This window comes from Parambassis ranga, chromosome 9 (assembly GCF_900634625.1).
Source record: "Parambassis ranga chromosome 9, fParRan2.1, whole genome shotgun sequence".
Classification (NCBI taxonomy): domain Eukaryota; kingdom Metazoa; phylum Chordata; class Actinopteri; family Ambassidae; genus Parambassis; species Parambassis ranga.
The window spans coordinates 19,123,896-19,147,630 of record NC_041030.1 but is presented as its reverse complement, the minus strand read 5'-3'; the positions used below and the strand labels follow the sequence as shown (position 1 = coordinate 19,147,630).

The following is a 23,735-nucleotide window of genomic DNA, read 5'->3' as shown; positions in this document are numbered from 1 at the left end:
GTGGACTGTTTTTTTTCTTTTCTTTTTTTTCTATTAGACCAGTCACGCAGTACTTAAATCCTTTTTGTGCAACCCACTTTCACTTCTTCTCATACACAATGCAGTGCTCTCTGATCCTCGCCACCATTCTACCCACTGACATTATATAACATGAAATCAGATCATATCTGAAAAGATTCATACTCAATACCTGCATTGTGCGGCCACTTTCAGTGACTTTATGATGACTTTATTTCACGCAGCGCACACATGCTGTTTCTTTCAGAACATGAGCAGTCTCCCTCTGAATTACCTTTATTTTCAATTGATTGGGTATTTAACAAGTTTGATTTATTCTAAGTACAAGTTATTCATGAGGATGTGCTCTCATGCTCTTTAAATTAAAAATGCCACTTGTGCAGGCATCCATGCTTTGGTTCATCTGTTGATGGAAACGTCCACAGTGCTTTGATAAGATTTCTTCCATCCTTGCTGGCATCATCAAAGTATAGAGCAATTACAGTCACACTTTTCATGCTTTCGCTTTTCTGAATGTGCCAATTCGGCCCCCATGATTTACTCTGAGCGCGGGGAATATTTCTTTCACAGATGTATACAAGTCGTCAAAATCCTGATTCACTGTGATGTCCTAGAGAGAGAGAGAGAGAGTGAGAGAGATAGGGGTGGATACACAGAGGAGTGAGTGGTGAGTGGATAAGTTTATAAAAAAAGGTGAAACTTACAAAGAAATCCAGCACTTCCACAGCTGATTCTGGGTTTTCCTGTAAGGACTGAAGGATCCCATAGCACCCAGCATTCTGGATTGGGTTCCTCCCAATCTGAGACACACATGACAACTATAAGATATAAAATATGATGAAATAAAACCCATTTTTTCAGACTTAAACTTCACTGTCTCCACCATAACTTCAGCTGAGACGAGCTCCTGACAATTCATCCCGGGCACCGACATTAGAACAAAGTACAGTGATCCATTTATTTATCCTATTTTATCCGCTGATGCCCCCCATTGCTTTTTGAAGCTGGATCCAATCTCCTTTCAGCAGCTTACATTGAGGGATTTGATTGTCTTGTTTACTTTGAGGCCCATGGCGATGTGGATGGCTCCTACAGGGGGGATTCGGTTGTTACTGTGGCGAGAAAGAGAAAAAACACAACAACAACCAAAAAAAAAAGAAAAAGTGTGTTGGAGTGTGAGGGAAGCAATCTCAAAGTGTTATTTGTTTTAATGGTATTATTCATCCGTGTCGCAGACAAAACGCATCCAAAGTTGTGAAGCAAGCTTCAGAAGAAAGTGCATTTATTTGAAGGTTGTTTTTAAAGCGACGCTTCACCACTTCACCACTTAAGATTTAAGTTCAGCCTCTGCCCCTTTTAAACTGATTTTCTGTTTACTAATCTGATCACAGATAACTCATACCTCACATTCAGCTCCTCCAAAACACAGTTCTCCTTAAGAGCCCGTCCCACGGCGATGGCTCCCTCTTTTCCAAATCCATTAAAGGACAGATCCACCTTTCTGAGGAAAACATTTCCCTACAACACAAAATGATTTTAAACAGATCATTTCCCCGGCAAGATCACACTGAAGAAACAGAGGGAGCAGCAATAAGCCTGTCAGGAGGTGAAGCAGTCAGAGCAGTCAGTGGAGCTCATACCGACCAGGGTCCACCGGATCTGCAGTGTGTCTCCTGCTGTGAGAAACCTGATGAATACCCGACCTGGCAGCTGCTTCACAACAGTTAGCATATTATTAATCCTAAGAGGAAGTTTCCACATTTAAATCAGCATTATGATCTTCTTTTGTCATCCCAGGTGCACACGTCTGTTCTTCTTATTTCCAATGACAGGTAATCTTAAAAGGAGCTAACATCAAAGTTTGTTTACAGGTCCTGAGCACCGGACGTGCATATGTAGGAAGTCGTATAAAACATTTTATGGCTGCAGGGGAAATCAGAAAACATCACATGGCACATGAGAAGAAGTGTGGAGCGGATATAATAATTTAAAAGGAGCATTACCTCGAGGCCATTGGCCAGCAGCTCCGCTCCTCTCCCTCGAATACAGTTCCAGGCCAGGCTTAGTGATCTCAGCCCCAAGCTCTCTGACAGGGAGTCTCCCAGGCATTGCCCTTAGGATGGGAAACAAAAGCAGTGCTGTGATTAAATGATCAATGATCAATGTAGACAACTTTGTATCCAATGCAGTTCAGAGGCTGTTTTTAGTCAAAATACTGCAGTAAACAGACTGCCTTGGTCCATGGGTCTGATATATTTTAATAAACGACATGTTTTTTATCATCACAGCGAAGCGTCAGAGTGCAGCCGGCATGTTGGAGCCGTTTGATGAAGAGTTTACAGAGACAGGAAATAGGTCTGAGAGGGGGCACCCCTTCTTTTCTGTTGAATATCTTTGGAAGGTTTCATCACATCTGTAAACACAACCTGACGTTTCTGATGAGACCCCTGCTGCTCGGCTGTGTGCTCGTATTTCCACACAATCTCCATCGCAAATTTATGGAAAGATTGCCCGATTGTATGCAAGTCAGAAAACATAACCAGTTTTTTTATTGATATAAGACAAATATAAAGACTGTGTGAAACTGTGAAAAGTGTATATCTGCATAGCCTTGACTGACACTGGAGAAAAACAAGGTGCAGGGTTTTTCTTAATGTCCTTTTTGGATAAAATGAGCCTGAAAAATGACTTTTTTTTGGTTTGGGTATAAATGCACTTTGATACTAGTGGCTGTGAGAAGGCTCAGAAGTTCTTCACACTGTGTGTTTCATTACGTAAAAGCAGCACAGAGTGAGAAGTATGGAGGCAGAGATCCCAAAGAGCAAAATGGCCATCATCACCTCAGTGGATGAAAAGTGCACGACATTCAGAATCACAGAAACTTCACCCAGGACTGTGTGCTTGATTGAAAAAGCAATAAGACCGAGCGCAGCATGAATGTCTGTGTTTGATTGCTTTGCTTTCTCTCAGGCACCTACTACATGGAAGAGCGCTCTCAAAACACACAAGGATCTCCTTTGATATTTTCAGAATACACACAAACTGCACATGTGGGGAATCACAGCTGCAAACACAGCAACAAGACACAGTGGTGTTGCCCCCCCCCTCTCTCCCACAGGCTGATTTATTTTCAATTACCTATATCAACTGCTTAGCATCCTGCTCTGCTGCCATCCTTCCACAAGGCGCCTGCCGCGCAGCTCATCCACATGATAATTGAAAGAGGTTTTAATGAAGGCGAAATGTTCCTGACCTTTGAATGCCACAGTCTGCTGCTGCCTGCTGTCCCACGACTGCTCCGAGATAAGGCAAACTCTTCTGTGAGGACGGTTCTCCAAAAAAAAATCCAATAACAGCAGATAGCAGGGCTCATAAAAAGAAATGAATCTGCACACTTTACACTAATTGGTCAATTTATATAGAGCTTCATTTTATTTTCAATTATCATTTAAAAAGGTCAAAAAGAGGAATTTGGATTCACCTCTGCAGCAACTGCTCACAGGCTGAAAATCCATTCATTTATGTGAACACAGTCCATCCAGAGAGCATCCAGAGAGCAACCAGAGAGCATCCAGCAGAGCGGATAAACACGTGAAAGTATTTCAACAATGTAACTGTAAGACCCCGTTCACACTGGGGAAATCTATCCGGCTAGATGCGCTGCGATTGGGCCGTATCCGGATAGTCTGAACAACGCGAATCTGGATAGATCTAGAATCACCCTCTTGTGTAATGTGGTGAGAGTTCTCAGGCTCTTGTTGGGTCCCTTTTTGTTGTTTCCCTGCTAGTTTTCCTTTGCTTTGCCTTCCAGTGTGCGCAGGATCTGTTGGGCGGAGCTGGGCTCTGATTCATCTCTCTTGTCCAATCATCTCTCGGCTGGTGGACCATTTAAGTGCCTCACCCCAGACCTCGGCACCACTTCTCAAGTACCATGCATCGTAAGCATCCAGCCTTGTACCTTGTACCACCCTTGTGGTAGTTCTGGTTCTTTTATGTCTGGATCTAACCTGCGCCTTGGATTCCCTCAGTGAGTGAATCATTACATCTTGTGCGGTATCTTGTGATACTTCCGGTTTGCAAGGACAACAAACAAGCCGGATTAATCCGGATTAAGATGGATTGAGCGCAGGACACAAGTGTGTGATAGCCAGATTTGAAAACAGGTCTGAACGTATCGCTATCCGGATTCAATCCTACACTAGCTGGATGGAGTGTGAACAGGGCCTAACTGTAAGAGAATACAGTCACTCATTGTATTCTAATGATGTAACGGCCGGTACATGTAATCTGTTACTACCCAACGCTGACCACACTCACATCTATGGCAAATCAATCATTCTTCTACATCTTTGGTTTGTGGAGAAAGCCAGAGAACTCAAACCAGGCAGGAACTAATCAGAAGTAGTGTGGTCCAAGTCATGTTACCTTTGCATCAGTTTAATCACCTGTTCAATAACTAAGCTATCAATGCTTGCTACGGGGACCAGGCCCGCTGTGAGGTCTTGCGCAGGGAAGTAAGGAGAAGCTGGGGGGCCTGCTCTCCAATGTCTGCTCCTGGACAATAAACCGGTCTGCAGGTGAGAGAAACATCAGCAGCAGACAGAATCATTCTAACAGGGAGTTAACCAGTCATCCCTGAATTCAGCCTTTGAGCCAGACCTCATCATTAAACCACCATCAGTGTGGACACTGCTGCAGTACCTGCCCGCTCTCCCGGGTGTTGTAGCTGAGGTCGAGGTGCTGCAGCTTGGTGTTGGTGAGCAGTGCCGAGCCGAGGTGGCTCACGGAGCGGTCTGTGAAATGGTTTCCTGACAGGTTGAGGCTCACCAGGGTGCCGTTCTCCTTTAGCATACCAGCCATGGCTGCTGCCCCCGCTGTCCCCCAAGATGTTGTCAGACAGGTCCACTTCTAGAAAAAAACACATCAAAGATCAAGTTAAAAAAGCAGTAAAAAAAGGGCAAAGTTGTTTAAAAAAGCTGTAAAACCTTTGCTAATGTCATTATTACAGTTTGGAGCGACAGGCTTCAGAGCTTCACTCTTTTTTTCTCATCCAGTCATAATTCTCACATTCCATCTCCCCCCTTTTGTGAAGCATCCCATGTGGGAGAGATGTGACGACATTGAAATGTAAAAGGCTCACTTGGGAGTAGCCCACATATTTGAACTTGAATGGTATATTATTGGAATTTAGTACAGAGAGATTGCTGAATTTTCACATCTGTGGCCCTCAGAGGAGGAAGTGCGACTTCTCTTGATCCTTGACTTTTCCATCTAACAGCACTGGCAGGTTGACATTTTTGCCTCTGGTTCCAAATAAATGCCTCGGCAACAGTTCTATAACGCACTTTTAACTGGTTTTATGAATAAAAAAAACTCATTGTGAGCATTTTGGCATGCTAAAATTAGCATTTAGCTTAAACCACTTAATTCTGACAGAAGCCTTTAGGCTTATTATAGCCATTCTTATCTGGTTGAGCTCCTGACATGGACATAAAGTTAGCTCAGGGTGTTCTATGCTCTCTAACATCTGCTGCAGAGTAAGCCGAATGTAAAATTGGGAACTAATTACTTGCACCTCCTCACGCATTAAATTAGATTACAACAAAAAGTTGAAAAGTGGTGCGTGACAAGGGCCATCAACCCCCACAGTCTGTGTGACTATAACTTCACAGATCCTCCCTTATAGTCCCTGAACTGCCCTGTGTCTTCTACAATATGACATTTAACAAATAGAAAACAGCTGCCCCAGATGTTAAACCCTGTTCTGTTAATCTGATTGTGGTGGACAGTGTCGTGTGAGTGGGAGTAAAGTGATGCAGAGAAGAAAGATGCAAGCTTGAGTGAGCGCCCAGTAAAACCACCTGTAATGTAACAGTTTTCCTTTAACATCTTCGGGCTATCGCAGCTCCGCCCATTCCTTCAATCCAATTATCTCGCAGGTTCAGCCGCAGTAATTGAAGTGTTGGTACCAGGGGAACGCCAGCGCTTTGGTGCCCTGCAAACACACACACACACACACACCTTCCCAACGTCCAACAGTGAAGAAATTCTTCTGTTGTTCACTGCAGTGCGTTCCTCTTATCTGTATGCCAGTTAATAGTAGTAGATGTAGATGCAGGTGGGCAGAGAGAGAGAGAGGAGAGAGGAATATTAAACCTGTGGTGAGACAAATGAGCAGAGGGGAGCTGTGTGGAGGCGTGGGTCAGAAATGAGCTCGCAAGTACAGGAAAATTATAGTTTCTAGCATGGCTAATGAGAAAGTTTGGTCCATGGAACCGTATGTTAATTCCACTTTGAAAAAAAAAAAAAAAAAAAAAAAAGCGGGTGGGAGAACAGAAGCAGCCACAATCAGCAGATAGTGCATTCAAATGCAAGTATGTAGCCGAAGCGCAATATATGAATGACATTAGTTACCTCTAATGGCGTGAGTTAAAATCCAGTTTGATCTGTCTGGCAAGTGGAGGCTCACTTTGCTGCATGAACCGAGGAAAGCTTGCTGAAGCTCCAGGCCATGCATGTAACCACATGACCTGTTTTACACTGATTAACCCTCAAAAGGCACCTCATTGTAATGACTTCACCTAACAGCTTTTAAGGCTGTTAAGTGTAAAGAAAATGACACATTTTATGTTTTATGTGTTTCTTTTTTGGAGAAAAGGAATAAAGCATATGGGTGCATTCCTATGGGGCTACATGAATTAAATAAAACATGAAGTAATGATCGCTGACTATGAGCCGACACAAACACAGGAGCGAAATAAAAGGCACTTTTTATGGTTAAATTAAGAAAAATAGAGAGAAAATCAGATTTACATGAGGACCTGTTTTTCTGTAGGACATATTAATACCAGATGTTTATCAGTAAGATAACGGGCATGTATGGAGGTGCAGTCAGGTTCGTAGCTACTGAAACAAAGTTGGCCTCGGACCAAGATGTGAGTGAAGTTGGTAGTTTTTGCTTTAAAGGTAGGGTAGGAGATTTCATTTCTGATGCACTTTTTGTTAAATTAGTGTAACTTCTCTTTACAATTCGATAGCAATCCGATTAGTTCAGCAGTTTCGCATTAAAACGAAGAATATGAATCATCTGTGGAAGCTATAAAACACTAAAACATCAGCCAATCCTCCGGGTGGACCCTGCCGCGGAGTATTGGCTGGTTGTCACTCTCTTCCTGCTCTTCGCGCACCAGAGAGGTACGTGCTTTATCCCAATGAACCTGGTCAGAGCCCATATTACTGTAGACGCCACCCTGGTCCGCCTGACAAATTCCGCTTTTCCGACATAGAAACTTGTCCCCAATCCGTTTCCAGATTTAGGACCATGGCCTCAGATTTTTACTTGGCTGCAAACTGCTTCAGTGAGAGCTAAAGGTCTCAGCTCGATGAAGCCAGCAGGACAACATCATCATCCTGTGGTCCCCAAACAGGACCACTTCTTATTCTGCACATAAATATGACCAGAATCAGACACAAAAGGCAGTCCTGAGAGAGTACCAGCCTCCACCGGAAAGTCGACTGATGGGTTCATCAGCCTCCTTTACTTCACTTCACATTCTTTAGACCTCAGACTAGTTCCAGTGAACACCTACCTAAAGCAAGTGTAAGATTCAGAGGCATGCAGCTGCTTGTCTGCCCTTTATAAGCCACCAAAATGTGTGTTGTGTATAAAATGACGATTATAGTTTCATCAAACTGTTTCATTTCAAGTCAAAAATCATATTGTTCCAATATTCACAATCCTGACTGTATACAACTTATATGACACCAAACTTCCATATATGTATGTCCATGTTCTAGTTCCTAGGAACTCGCTAACTCGCTCACACTGTTATGAAAAGAAAGCAGCCGCCCTCCGGGGGAATGTGACATTGAATTAATGACTCACTCCCTGAGCAAAGGTTGGACTGATCTAAAATAGCATTAATCTTATGGAACATGTCAAGTTTTGCAGACGGACCCTTTAACCCCATGTGCAGTTAGGATGTTCAAAACATTTGCACAATTGAAGAAAAGAAAGAAAAGCCTCAGCAGAAGAGAGATGCACTAAAAACAGTCGTGTCACTGCCACTCAGGGGTCGTATGCATCCGTTTTATTTAAATATTTCAGTCCCCTGTCTCTTGTGATTTCAGTACCTGAGGCCCCAGACCCATGATGCACCATGGACAGCTCGCTGTTCCCCATGTTCTGTAGGAAATAAGAGGCAGGCACCACCTGTAACTTTTCACACGCCTTCAAATAGCAGCGTCCGCCCCGTCAGATCATAACACTCCTTCTCCTCACCTGCGACACACAACACAAGACAGCAGCGTCAGCCTGAATTGTTTGATACCTCTTTGAAAAAAGAAGAAGAAGAAATGTGCCCCCTTCTCCTCTTCCTCTTCCTCCCCCCTCTCACAAAGGAGCACCGTTTAAGCGTGATATTGAAAACTCCCTTGTGGCTGATTCGCCCTGTCAGGAGAGCTCATTCATACCAGATGGTTTTCACTTCTGGTGAAAAGGAAGGCTGACACAAAGCCCGAGATGAAATCATTAACATGCAGAACAGGACTCCAGTGTGTGGGCGGGCGCATGAGGAGTTTCTGCTTTTTTTTTTCTTCTTTTTTTTTTCTTCAGAGATTGAGAAATGGAAAGGCAGAAGGGAAAAGATTACAGATGGGGTGACAGGAGGGCTTTGTTTATCAATGCATGTTCTGATCAAATTAAGGCTCGCCATCAAAATACTTTGTTTGGTTGGCAAATGATATAAAAGAAGAATTCAGATTGAAGATAACAGGATGAACACCATCATCACCCCAACACTCTCACTCCATTTATCTCTTCTTTTTTTTTACTATCCAAAACTGCTACAGTGTACCTCCGAGCTCCAAATCTGTGTCATAGTCCTCATCAGAGGTCACATGCTCCTCTTCCTCCTCCTCTTCACCCTGTCCTTCGCCTCTCGTCTCGCACATTGCTGTCAGGGCTTGAGCGTTGGGTCCTTTGGCCACGCACATCATCAACCTCTGTCTGGCTCGATCTCTGCTGGATAGAAATGAGAAAGTAAGACATCGTGACTCGTCAAACTGGCTGCTGCTGCTGAGAGGAGAGTGGAGCTGCTGTGAAGAAAACTGAGACTTAAGAGTGGACGAACCCTTTCTCTTGTGTGACTTTAAACTTCCTTATCCTCCTACTCCTTTCTTCCCACCTCTCTTTACCCTCTTGAACCAGCGTCTTTTCCTCCCTTTATGGCCTATTCACACACATCTCAGTCAGTTATGCCACACGGTGTCATTTAAAATAGCCTGACTTGACATGTGAGTGGTACTTTGCAGCTTTCTGGGGCCAGTTTTGCTTGTGTCAGGGACTGCAAGGTGCAGCCCTGTGTGTAATTAAAACAGGCTTTAAGGGTGGAAAACTGTTAAATAAATTCATGGAGAGTACACAGGTCGAAAGAGAAGCATATAAAGAGAAAAACGTGCTTAGAGATGATGATGATAAAGATGAAGATTTTGCCTATACCTGGCTGTTCACACTGCATTTTTTCCTTGAGAGTTTGCAGACTTGGCATGTTGTGTGGTGAGCTTCTACCGTCCCCCAGCTGCAGCCTCTCACTTCTTTCTGTTTCTGCGTCATCGTCTTCCAGCACAGACGGCAGCGGCACTTCCACAGCCAACTTCTTCCCATCAACATGACCCAATACTGAGTAATTGTGACACTAAAAAAAAAAAGAAAAAAAGAATTTGCTGCTAATTTATTTATCCTTGTTTTGCTTATTTGTTTGAAATGACTGCACTGATTTAAAGGTGCATGTCGTGTGAAATGAGCCTGTAGTGGTCTGGTGGCCAAACCTTAGCAGGCTTCACTAACCTGACCAATCAGAGCCCCTGTGTAAAGTTTTGTTGACGGGTTGCTATGGCTCTCATGAGTGGACATCTCAGTACTGTTCAGCACCATGACAACCAGTGCTCGCAGAGGCAGGAAAAGCACAAAGAGTTAATAACTTCATGAATCTGACCTTTAAACTAAACTTCTTTTCTGAGTAAAGGAAACAAAACAAGCACGTTCTGTAAATACTTCTCTTTATTAAGTAAATGCAAAGTCCTCGCAGTTGATGCATTAAAATGGTACACAACAAAGGTCATTATAGCGGAGGCTGATTGGATCAGAGTTGCTCATATCATAGCAGCAGCAGCGATACGCAAACACAGAAAAATTAACCCCTCCCTCCACCACCACCACCACCTTTTTTTAACCATCCAAAGCCCTGTGACAAAAAAAAAAAAAAAAAAAAAGGCCAGACAACCTCACAATACAGTCCCACTGACTGACACAGTGCTGGTAAATATAGACAGAGCTTTTTTAAATATGAAGAGGAGACAGAAGATCACCATGCATTGATTTAATGATGCTGTTTTATGCTCATACCTAAAGGATATGAGAGGACTTTTTTTTGTACTTTTTTAAGTCAAGCAGGATCATAGTGCTCATTTACATAATCAAAATACATTCTTAGAAAAGATTGAAGTGTACTCTTTATAGTTTATACTTTGTCTTTTAATATATATATAATATTTATATATATAGAAGCTATATATAGAGCCTATATCTGTATCAATTCTTTTCCTCTTGCAACATTTTACAACACAGACATGTTTTTTTTTTTGACGCTCTCATTCCAAAAAAAAAATCAGACAAATCAGAAAAGACAATCATCCAGAATGAACATACCAGCAAAGACAATGGGAATCACCCCATTTTCTCCCGAAATCAGAAGAAACAAAACACACACACACACACACACAGAAACATATTCTCTGCAGCTGTTAGGGACGTTTAAAAATCACATTAAATCATGCCGACAGCTTCAATCTGAGTCAAAGACCAAAAAAAAGAAGAAGGCTGATGAGAGCCACAGGTTAACACAGAGTGGCTGATTAGAACACAATGTGGCCCCTGCATAAATGTTTTCATATTCATATTCACAACCCTGACTCATTGGAAAGCAGCAAATGACCACAGCATGTTGTCCAAAGATGAAGAACTTCACTGGAAACTTAAAACAATACAACTTTAGTCATGTGGGCAGCTTCCTGTTACCAAAACACCATCTGTAACATTACATTTTGCAGGCTTGTGTGACTCTGAGCGACAAATTCATGCTTTATTTTTAAAAGTCTGATGACACCACTAGCAGAATAATCATCGTGTAAGAAAAAAAACACACACACTCACACACACACCTGAGATCATGCATGTTAAACAGCCACTCGTGTGCAGACTTTGGGGGCACACATATGCATGCACACGTGCTGACGCTGCTGGGCAGATGTCGTTTCACAGTGAAGTGGTGGACACACCAAAGGGAGGATGAAAAGTAGGCAAAGAGTGTAAGGCAAGAGGCGGCTATGATGCTGCAGAACCGAACAGCTCAGGAAGCGATGATGGAGTAAAAGGAGAAGAAGAAGAAGAAGAAGAATGCTCCTTCTTCCCTGCTGATAGTAAGATGAGGAGATGGTGTGTGTAATCACTGCTTTGGTCCACAGTCCCACATGTAATAGTTTTACTTTAAAAAGCTTAGGAAAGGTCACATGGAAAGCGTTCAGGATCTATTTCTGGGGCAACATTGAAGCGCCTGGAGGAAGGTTACTCACCCTAAAGTGAAAATAGATCCTCATTCATAAAAGTTTTCTCAGGAGGAAAACACAAAAAACATGTGGAAGCCGGGAGAAAGGAAGCTAGACGCTGGGAGTCTGGACCTTATGAAAAGTTATGAGATATTTTCCAAACCAACAAAGCAGCGAATGAACAGAAGCAGAATACAAGCATCAACAGCCGGAAGTCTGTGTAAAAGATGGTCCCACATGGAAATCAAGCTCCTGCCTGTGACCTGATGGTAGGATTAGGGCGTATTTACATAAACTACAGTGATGTGTTCTGAGTTAAGCCGAGCTTTCATTAGGAAAACAATAGTTAGGATGCCTGAACAAGCGTGTAATCTTATTTTGCGCCCCCGTGTGGTCGTTGGAAAAACTGCATGTGCAAATCTGACACACTTGTCACCCCAGTGGTGGATTAACAGTTAATACTGTTAAATATCCGAGACGCTTGCTGCCTAGAGGACAGATGATGGTGCAACGAAGAACACAGGTGGAGAAGGGTATTAATCAAAATGCACCCTATATGTTGTTCTGGGAATCACTTCATCATTTTTAAGAGCTTAAAAAAAAAATGGAGACACAGCTTAACCCTGCTGCAACACACACAACCCAGGAAATATTGAGTTTGACCATGACAGCAAAAAGCAGATAAAATCATTCTTAAAGACAATTCATGTAAGTAGAATTATTAATTTGCAATTGAATAAAATATAATCCCTATTACCCTCTAAGATGATTACATGATTGACTGCCCCAAACAAAAACAAACAAACAAAAAGCTAATGTAGTTGTTTTTTCCAGCGAAGAGCTAAATAATAATGTTCAGTGAGGCTGTGACAGAGTTGCTGTTTCATAATTCAGGGTGACCCTAATGTGTTTGCAGCACACCTGTCCTTGTTGTTTTTTTGTCTGCATGCCTGTACATCTTCTCTTTTCTAGCTTCCCCTCCAATGACAGCCAATAACAAAAAAAACAGGACTGCTCAGATGTAAAAATGGCCGCCGCCTTCATTCATACAGAAATGGCACCATTCCTCGCAAATATATAAAACCTCAATAAAAAGCCTTTTTTTTTAACTGTAACAATAACACGAGTATATTATATTTCTGGAGTATTCTTGTCTTGGTCATGCATTCACAATGAGGCAGGTCATTAACACTAGGTGCACACATTAGAATCAAAAATGATCATTTATAATTTTTGGAAGTATCATCAACAAGCAAAACAGATTCTCAGATAGAACAGAACATTTCCAACTCGATACAGACGAGATCGCAGAGCCCAACCAGAAACATACGTGGTATAAAAAAAAGAAAAGAAAGAAAACCCTTTGTTTTTTTAAAACAGTAAAAAAATTGGCACAGTATTCTTAACCAGCGTTTGCTCGTGTCCTCCAGACTGGTGGAATGGCAGAAAGACGCCTCTCTCCAGCCTCAATTCTTCAACCTACGAGCAGAAAACCCCGAGAGAGGCACAAGACAGACAACAGACAGACAGAGCGGACAGGACATAGAAATAGAGATGTTACAGTCATTACTCATGCAGCGAGCAGGGCTTTGATGGCCAAAGTGAAATTCAAGTGACAATCCACACAGGAACCATCGTCTGTGATGGCATTATGTTGGTATTAATGAGCATAGTGGCTATGTAGGGCTCTGTTTTGCTCTCATGGACGAGGGTATATGAAGGTCTAATCTTGAATATGCACAACTAAGGATGGAAACAAAAACAGAAAATGGAACAGAGCCACTCGCTTTCACTCTAATCCTGTTAGTTTAAAGGCCCTTCTCCACAGGTTTCTATGGTTACCCGCTCTGTTTTCATCTCAAACTCGCGGTGATAACACCCATCGCCGTCGCCACCACTACAGGGTGCAGATTGGAGTTGACTTACATTCATCTCTCTCCGAGAGAGAGCTGAGAGAGGAGATTTTGGGTTAGGAGGAGAGAGATGGAGAGTTGAGAAGGGGGGGAAGAGAGAGAGCGAGAGGGAGACTGCTCTGTTTTGAGATTAAATCTCAATGGGCTTGTGCCAAAACATGTTATCTCCTCAAATATGACACTAACCATCTGACAAATCAGAAAGGCAACGTGGTGAAATAAGACGAATAATAAGAAAACACATCCCACATGGTTCAGCGGTGTCACAGCTGAGACAAGGGAATGATTCCTGGCTTTTTAGGTGCTGTGTGTGTAGACATTATCAGGGCTCCTAAAATCCACTATACAGCCTCATTTGGTGAAATGAGAGAGGAACTGATGAAGGAATAAATGAATGTGAGTTCTATTCTGGTTTAATTGGGCACATAAGAGCTATTTTGAAACATGATCACAACTCTGTGAGTCAGCAGGTCCCCTAAACGCCTCACGAAATCATCAAATACCTGATATAGGTGCCTAATTTTATGTGGCCCATGCTCACTAAATGTTAAATATGAAAAAATTTAACAATAAATCAAGTTGCGTCTACTCCACTGTCATATCCTGACCCAAACACAAACAGTACAATTATTGTTTTTGTCAATGGAGTTCTGCATCTGTGCCACCACTCTTCAAAGAAACCAAAGAACCCCCCCCCCCCCCCCATCTCATTTATATCTGTGTAAATGAATGAATAGGAAAATCCACTCACTCGTCTGAGTCCTTTTTGCTCTCTTCAATGTAGGCAATGGACTCTGAACGCAGCCGGTTGGTGACCTCATAGTGTGCGCAGGGTGACCCCGAAGATGTCTTCATGGTAACGGTTCTCATCCTGGTGACAATGAGATGAGTTTAAGAGAAGTATAGCACCCGTCCACACAGTGATGTGAGTCATTATTATTTTTCCTATAAGCATGTTCACTGATGGATTTCAATCAGTGGATGGTATTTGTTACCTTTATTGTTTTTTCGGGGAGATTATGACTCAACGTGTTTTTGCAGACTGCCGAGTAGAATTTCCCTTTGCAATTCGGGCAGCAGTGGCTCAGTGGTAGAGCAGGGTTGTCCAATAATCAGGCAGGTCGGTGGTTCGATCCCAGCTCTGCCCTAGTCACTGTTGTGTGTCCTTGGGCAAGGCACTTTACCCACATTGCCTCCAGTGCACTCACCGGTGTATGAATGTGTATGAATGAATCGGCAGTGGTATGTGCACCTTGGCAGCCACTCAGTCTCCGTCAGTCTCCCCCTGGGGAGCTGTGGCTACATCTGTAGTTTAACTCTGCCACTGTGTGTATGTGGTGTGAATAAATAATGCGTCTTTGAGTGTCCTAGGAAAGTGTTATATAAGTTTGATGTATTATTATTATTAATTCCACCTTTTTACCATTTAGGCGACCATTCCTTTACTAAGCTTCATCAAACTTCCCCTCCTCTTACCCGAAGCTTGCTGAGGAAGAAGCCAGCGTCCTCCAGGCTCATGCTGCCTTGCTGCTTGATGATCTGCTGCACAGTCTTGAGAACGTCTCCGGCCATCGTGACGTCCCGCACACGTAGATGTGTCCACCTTCCTCCCTCAGGCACTGGTACACCGTCTCCGACAGATGCTCGCGCAGTACGTCCTGTACGTATTCTGACAGGGAAGGAGGGATAACTTGTGACCAGATGTAACAACAATACAAATGAAGTTAAAAGTCTAAACCGCAAGCATCAAGACTGACGTGTCCGGAAAGAAAATACAATTCAGGACAGCAAAGCAGGCAGGAGCTTAAAGAGAACAGCAGAAGTGGAGTGTCATAAAATGGAAACATGAGATGTCAGCTGGAGCGATGGTACTTCAGAATATTCCTCCACTCTGTGAATTTGTTTCAAACCCACACAGCAGTCCTGAGAGAGTTGTGACAAGCTGACTCATCCCCAGTTATGGACAGTTTAGAGCTTTGTACCTTTGGTTTGCCGGGTTCTCTGGAATAGGCCGTGTAGAGCTCCTTGAATATTTCTTTGTTCTTGGCCTGGATGGTCTCTCCTTGTAGATGTGGTCCATCTCAGACTGCCGACAGCCAAACACCAGGATCATGGGGCACGACTTGATCCCTTCAATGCAACAGAGTGGTGTTATTTGTGAGAAGTTTGGTGTATTATCTAAATCTCTGACAGGGATTTAGTCTTAATTCCATTATTAATAAGAGATGCATTTGACAGCATTTCAAGTGAAGAATTAAATCCTGTCATGGGGAAGTTTCAGCCACGACAAAGCCTCTCTATTAAGTTGTGATAAATAAATCTCACAAGAATTAAGATTAAGGTTTACTTATTAATCCCTGTGGGGAAATTAGGTAAGGAATGAGAAAAACTATATCCAACCGTTGTGCTCGAGGTCATATAGTCTCTGCTGCCAGAGCTTCTGAATGGGGCGATTTGCCTTTCCCGGACCCACCAGGATGCAAGGTGCTTGGTCGTCTTTGGGAAGTTGGAACGATGGTGCACTAAAGAGTTATAGTAAACAATAAAACACTTTATAAACTCAAAGCCTGAAGGCATAATTACATGCAAAATGCTAAGCTTAGCACAAAACATGGCCTCTAATAAGCACTTTTATCTTGTTTATTTAGTAGGGGTGTAAGAAAAAATCGATTCTGTGAAATATCGCGATATTTTATTTGGAGATCCTGGTATTGATTTAAGTTGTGGGCCAAACGATTTTTTTCAAATCTTACTTTTATGGTGCATCACTGTCTCTTTCAGCATAAAAACAACTTGAATGGAGATACAGAGTGCATGTGCAATGTTCTTATAATAAAATAATAATTTAACATTTTGTTCTTGTGAAAGATGTATTACTATTATTCAGATGAGGCTTTCCAAACAAGCTTTCCATACTCATATATATATATATATATATATATATATATATATTATTTATATAATATATATATATATATATATATATATAATAAAATCGCAATATACCACCGCCTTTGTTACAGTATCGGGATATATCGTATCGTGACGTGTATCGTGGATACGTATCGTATTGCCAGATTCTTGCCAATACACAGACCTATTATTTAGCGTTATCACAGAACCTCTACCAAAACGGTGATTTGTTCACTCGATTGTTTCTTCACATTGAGCTACAATCGATCAGAACACAGCTTGACCTGCAGTTTCTTACACAAAACATGTTGATATTTACCCTCGGACAAACACCGGCACCATCTCCCCCTTCTCTATCCTGTTGAGCCACGACGAACACACTCCATGGTGGATAGGTCCCTCTCCATCTGAAAGGGATGAGTACCAAGCAAAGCACTTTACCTTTTTGCTACTCTCCTCCTCTGCCTCCCACTCTTTATAAGTGTACAACTAACAGGAGAAGAGCGGCCTCAACCGTTTACAAGGCTACAGCTGTTTTCGCTCTCTTCTCCCCTCTCTACAGTAAATTACAGTAATTCAGCCTTTGCTTATACAATCATAGTAGTTGTTCCCTCAAGTGCACATCATCTACACGTGAGAGAAAATAGCAGCTCTGCTAATGTTTGCTGACGGCTCGACAGGTGGAAAAATGATAGAAGCTAACTGCTTCTATAAGGTGGGACTAAAGCCTCATTGAAACCAACACTACAGTGGAAACCTGAATGAAACACACTGCAGTGTTTTTGCTTGCATTTCTGCATCTATATCTCTAAACAGAATCTATTTGGGGTGTTTCTAAAATGATCATCTGGCTGCCCTGTAAGCACACTGACTTATAATCAGTTTTCTTTGCGCCAACAAACAGTTTTCAGAGAGGCTGAGTCACTTCGCTTTTCAGGGTTTGCAGCATCCTTGAAGGAGCCTCAGCTCAGGGCCATTTATATAAGACCTACATTGAAAATTAAGCAACCTATATATACACAGAAAGCTGTGTTTTAACGACAGTCAGTCTTATAAAAGTCCAGGAGAAACGACCATATTCAGACCCCCTAAAAGCCGTGCTTAACCCTTTTAAGCTAGACCATAGCATGTGAGGTTAATTAGTTCTGGTCCTTACTTCTGGCACGATAGGAGACCACAGCCACAGTGAGGTGGATCTCGCCTGGGTACATGTCTGTAGAGGAGCTGATGGAGTAGTAACGTGGCTGCAGCAGGGGCAGCTGGGTGAGCAGCAGAGTGGAGGGCATCTGGATGGACGGGAATTCTTCCAGAACCTCCACCAGCGTGGGGTTGTTGTACCACTTCCACTCCTCGTACTCCTGCAAGCCCTGGGGCAAGGAGAAAAAAAGATCATTGAATGAATTTTAGGAAAACTGTTGAATTGTCTTGATTGAAGTTTCCCTTTTTAAGCTCTGTAAACATTTCCGACTGGTGAGCAGGAGGCGGCCACAAGCAGAGACGTCCACCATTCACTGCCCAACTGTTTAAGTGTGTCATCACTGACATTTGCATAAGATGAATTTAGAACACTTCCACCAGGGTAAAAAAAACAAAACACTTTTGATATTACCAACTTTTGCTTTGTTCTCAAGCTGCTAATGAGCAATGTAGTGCCTGTTTAAAAAAGCCCGGTGTGGTCTCAATTCTGAGCCTAAAACACAATTGGCAGCACCTTATGCAAAAATCTTAAAAGAAGGGGCCTGGGCTTTTTAACCTTGAAACAGATGGGGCTGTGAGACTAGACTCATATGCAAAGATGATTTTTGTATAATTAATTCAGCCTTTCATGCCTTTGGAGCACAATAACAAGACAGACGTGACAACTTGTCTGCTCTCTAATGCTAAGTATGAAAAGAAGATTAGAAAAGTCACAGAAATCCTGAAAGGAGCTCACAGTTTAAAACAGACCTGCAGTGCTGAGTCTACTGTACAGTTTCTTTTTCTGAATTCCATCTTTCCATCTTGCTTCAGTGACAATGATTCTGTGTATGAGCATATGAGTCACTGCTTGGCCTCATCGAGCCTTTTCCACACATTGACAAAAATGGAGAATGAACTGTGGGAGGCACTGCTGGGGGGGAATGGCTCTGGGTTAGTGCAGCTTTAATTTGGAGCCAGCTCACTCCTACTGTATGCGCTTCCATCGGTGCAGAGTGCATCGGATCTGCTGTCAGACACGTAAAATCTCATATTTTGATAGCAAACAGTCAATGTGTTGGTTACTGTTGAGCCTTAAACACATGGAAACTTTTTATAGAACTGTGCTTTGAAAATGTTCTCTGGAAAAGTGAAAAAATGTCTGTAACATTTGGCTCTTCAATAGCTCGTTGCTGAATGAAACCTGGCTGCACATCTTTTGTGTTGCTCATAAAAGTGATGCAGCAGCTCAATAATTCTCAAAGGTCAGTGCTAATGGAAGCACCAAAAACTAACCTTACTGAGGAGCTCTAGTTTCTTTTCTGTTTGTCATTGGTTGCCAGAGCAGCAAACTGCTGCAGCAGCACGGGGCTCGGTGGAGTGGTGATGTCCAGGAAGTACTGGAAAGCCTGGAAGATGGTGCAAGGAGGGATCCGAGTCTCGCTTGTCCAGTTACTGATCACACCTGCAGACAAAACAAAAAAGTAAAAAGCTGCACTCACACTAACACGCTAACATTCATTTTCTTCTATGGAAGTATTATTTTGCAAAAGTTGAATGCTAACAGCTAGCATGTTCTCTAAACAGTCTGGTTTGCTGCCACCAAGTGGTCAGAAAACACGTTGCACGCTACAGAAGTTGCATGCTAAAGTATTATGATTTTTTTTTTTAAATGTACTTTACTAAATTAGCTCCTGTAGCTAATTAGCCAGCTAACATCAAGCTTTCACTGCAGGATTATCCTAGCAGAGGCTGGTAGACTTTGCATAAAAATGTCTACTAGCCCCTGAGTCTACATTCTTCACTGACACAGGCCAAAATGAAAAGAATGTATTAATCAAAGCACAGCTTTGTCAAGTTCTGAGAAAGAGCAGAGAGACACACAAAGAAAGAGAAGGTACCTGCAACAACGCCTTTGCAGTTCAACACAACAAAACATACCAGAGAGATATGTGGTAATCACAATCTATAGGGTCAATTTAACACACATGCAACTTTTAGAATTTAGATTCAAAGTGATGCATTTGAGCTTTAAAAAAATCGTGAGGCTGAAATTTAATCATAAAGACTTTCACATTATCTTACAGCACAGAGCACCGAATTGCAAGTCAATATTAAAAACTTGTGAGTTTAATAAGGGGAGGGTGTATAAACACATCTCAATGGGAGGTTATAAATAAAGATTTACCCTTTAAACAGTTGAGTGTTTAGTGGTTGCTGTTGGAAACAAGGGGGAAGATTTTTCTTCATACAGCGAAAAGCATATTTAATCAGCCTTTATGAAGAAAGGCTTTATTTGTCAAGGTATATTTTGATTAAAGCACACCATACTCTGTGCCTTGCTTCACAGTCACAGTGAAAATCACAGTTAAGTCAGCTGCTGTCACCACAAATGTTTGCCAATATCCAGCCTCACTGAAGCATTTCTGGGCATGGTTACCTTGTTAAAGTGTGACTCTGTGGTGCCTGTTTCTTATTCATGTTTTCATTTTGACATCCTGCCCAGATTTCAGACTGCGACCCTTTTTCGATTGCACGCCTACCGCATTCGCTCCGTAGCGTGACGTTGCTAATAGCATCACCCACCTAGGGCAGTGTTCCTCTCCTCCAGGAACTCCACTTTGACGATTTGATTGACAGGTGGAGCATCCTCCAGTTTATCTATGAGAGCCGTCACCAGGTCCTCGTGGTTGCCAGGGAAGATGCCCAGATGGTCGCCGGGCCTGTAGCTCAGGCTGTTGTGGTTGTTTGTGTGGAGCCGCACAAATATCGTAGAGCGACTGAGAAAGAGTTCAGAGATTTCAGAGAACAGCATATTCAGTCTGTTTCATTGAGTTCACACTAATAATCTGTGCTACTGTAATAATAATTTTACAGTAGCATACATACTTACTTGGACTTCGGACTCTGTAAGTTTTGTGATTCCAACATCCTTTGCTCCATAAACTTTCTTCTTGTGTACAATAGATAAAGCTGTTGGTAACATCATATCACATTACTGTATTGTATATCATGAGAAGTGATATTTTTCAGTGTACACTGACATATGTCATATTTATGTTACCCGTTAACAGCATGCTGGCTGTTGGTTCATATTTTATTCATAGATGTGTAAACCTTTTTGTCTTTTTTACGACTTTAAGCCTTCAGTGTTACTGTCTCTGTCAGTGTTCCTTCTACACAGTGGTGTATATCTGATTGTTATTTTGAACAACAAACCGTTGCTATGAGTAACATACTGTTGCTATAGATGCAGTTCTGGGTTACTGGAGAGGACCGCTGTCCGATTTTGTCGAGTGTATTTTAATTTGAATGATAACTTATTTCTTACAATGTCATGTGACAGGCTGAATAATGTGTAGTGATCCGGTCATTACTGTAAATTTAAAGTCAGGCTCAGGACCGTGCTGCAGTGACATGTTACATATTGCACGTTGCCCATTCACCATTTAGCAAAGACCTCATTGCATTTCATTCCACCACAGAGCCACGGATCCCAGCTGCAGGTGATGTAATGTCTGAATCACTGGACTTGATCAATACTCCCTCCACAGATAAATTACGCTCAGTCTGTGGTGCAGTACGTACTAACCCTTGGTGCCCCTTCATTATCAACACCACCATCGGCTGATAATAACTCAGTTCCCACCGGAACGTTTTTTTACCTTCTGTGAGGGCCGGGGCCTCGGCGGTGTACGTTAGGCGGAACTTGCTCTTCTTCCAGCTGCGGTCATTGCTGATTAGAGAGTCATTGGCCTTCTCGATGTTCACATCGTCGCCAACGCAGAACACGTCACAGGCAGCCTGGGCAGGAGAGGAGATGATCATTATATGAGGAGACCCTTCAACCTCGCTCCTTATTGACTGTCTGCATAGTCAAGCGCACACAGCGTCATTGTTGGAGTGGTATAATTTACTAGTAGTGATGACAGGCTTCCATGTGATATGGTAGAAGGAAAAAAATCTGAGCACATAATACAAAAAGAATGAAGCCTTTTTAGGCGTAGAACCAGCTCATAAACATTGTTGACAGCTATTCTGACATAAAGGTAAGAACTGTGCACACTCTGCTATTTCCAAGCATGTAACAAAGCCCAAAGTGTCTCAGCCTTGAAGCCAACCTTAAAAACCTTCTTCGCCCATGTTCTGAATGACTCCTCTTGGCCACACAGCTCATCTCCTTCTCCCATGCGTAGGATGCGCTCACCCCCAGCTCTTCAAACAGTGTGTCCACAGCATGGGCAAAGGCGCAGAAGTGTGGGTAGGCCCTGGAGCCAAGGCCAAACACTGAGAACCTAAACAGAGGCACAGCAAGAAAGAGACAGATGGAGGTGCAGGTAGCGCAAAACACAAACATATACACACACACAGGCCCTTTCCCTCCCTCTCACCAGCTGAAAACAGCTGACGTATTTACAAATACCTGTCCTGTCTGGCTTTAGATATAAACATGAAATGGATCACCTCTCTGAGAGCAAAGGAAATCATCCTTCCCTTGCTTCGCCGTCACGAAGTCAACACACATCAGATTCAAATATGAGCCCCCCCTTCTCTAACAGATCATCAAACTGTCCACTGCAATAAGAGCTGTCATCCCCAAGGACTTAGTTTCACAGGCAAAGGAGTCCTCTCTCATGACTCATGAAATGTACTGAGGGAAGATTAAAATCCTACATTTGGAGAATGACATATAATAAGCTGAAATAAGGTTAATAATCTAAAATACTGTAGTTGTGTTGATGCTAATACAGATGTAGGAAGTCACACAATGAATGTGAATGTCAAATATGAAGTATTTAATTTTATTTTTTTTATTTTTTTATTTTTTATGTAATATTTTTATTGTTTTATCTAACACTGTGCTACTGTCACAATGCACTGTGGGATTAATAAAGGATTATCTGACATTATCCTATCAGAAAATATCATATTCCTCAGGTACTACATGCTGTCTCTCCATGTGTCTGCAGCATATTGAAGCTAAAATCATGTAAATCATACACATATATCTCCCCTATAATATCCTCTGAACAATAAATCGTCATCCTTGACTTCCCTCATATCTCCCACGTCATTGCTTCCTCGGATACTTGAGATTTTTTAGACAGGCCCTCCAGCTGTTTGGTTTGATCTGATTCTGTTTGGTTTACCTGACATTTGCAAGAGGTCCGGTGCTCTCAAAGTTAATCCTGGCCTCCGGTTCATCGCTGGATGACTTGCGTGTGTCAGAGTAAGAGGACACGCTGTTGAAACGGATCTTGTAGCTCCTGGAAGAGAAACAATGCAAAAAACACACGTGTTTAAATAAAAAGACAGAAACTGACATCTTTAAATATAAAAAAAAGAGAGAGAGAAGGCTGAGAGGCTGCTCACTTTCTGTCCTCTGTGTTGGATGTCGGGTGGCGCATTTCCATCAAAGCAGCTCCAAATTTCTACAAATGAAAAACGTTAGCGCACGCTGCAACTGGACATAAATACACTGTTGAATGTAACTGATATTCTGCACCTCTCCGTTCTCGGGTGGATCACCATTGCCAAATGTGCTGGTCACCACTAAAACCAGCGTCTCGTGCTCCAGATCCACCACATCATAATCATCCATGGACGTGACCTGCAGGACAAAAAAAGACAGGAATGTGAGAAATGAATCTCACATGGTGCAGTCTTTATCTCGCTCTCCTCTCCAAGACAAAGACTGCAAACGACAGATGACTTGAGCGTGTAAATTAGAGCTGAACACACAGCCGTTGGCAGAGGAGGAGGTTGTAATGACCACTCTGTCCTCGCCTCTAACGAGATGATAATATGCTGCTGCCACACAACGAGCATCCATGATGCATACCACTCCAGCATGATGGTGTTTGCCTGCCATGGGCCGCACTTACATTTCGCATACACACACACAACACACCACACACACACACAAAAAGACACACAACCAAAGGCGTGAAAAGAAAACAGGCTTTAGCCCACAACAACGGAGATTTGCCCCAGGCGTTTGCATCTGCCCTGCGATCCATCTACACACACCCCACTTCAGTGACACACACATTCACACTTGCATGCGTGAATCTCGTCTTGTGTGATTGATCACACTGGAAAAACAGGAAG

The 23,735-nt window shown here is 42.5% G+C and overlaps 2 pseudogenes; both read right to left on the bottom strand.

Annotated features, from left to right (window-relative positions):
* Positions 1-278: 278 nt before the first annotated feature.
* LOC114441202 (leucine-rich repeat-containing protein 74B-like) lies at positions 279-9,012 on the bottom strand (annotated as a pseudogene).
* A 5,270-nt stretch (positions 9,013-14,282) lies between these two features.
* Positions 14,283-23,735, bottom strand: part of LOC114441012 (nitric oxide synthase, brain-like) — a 29,893-nt pseudogene continuing 20,440 nt past the window's right edge.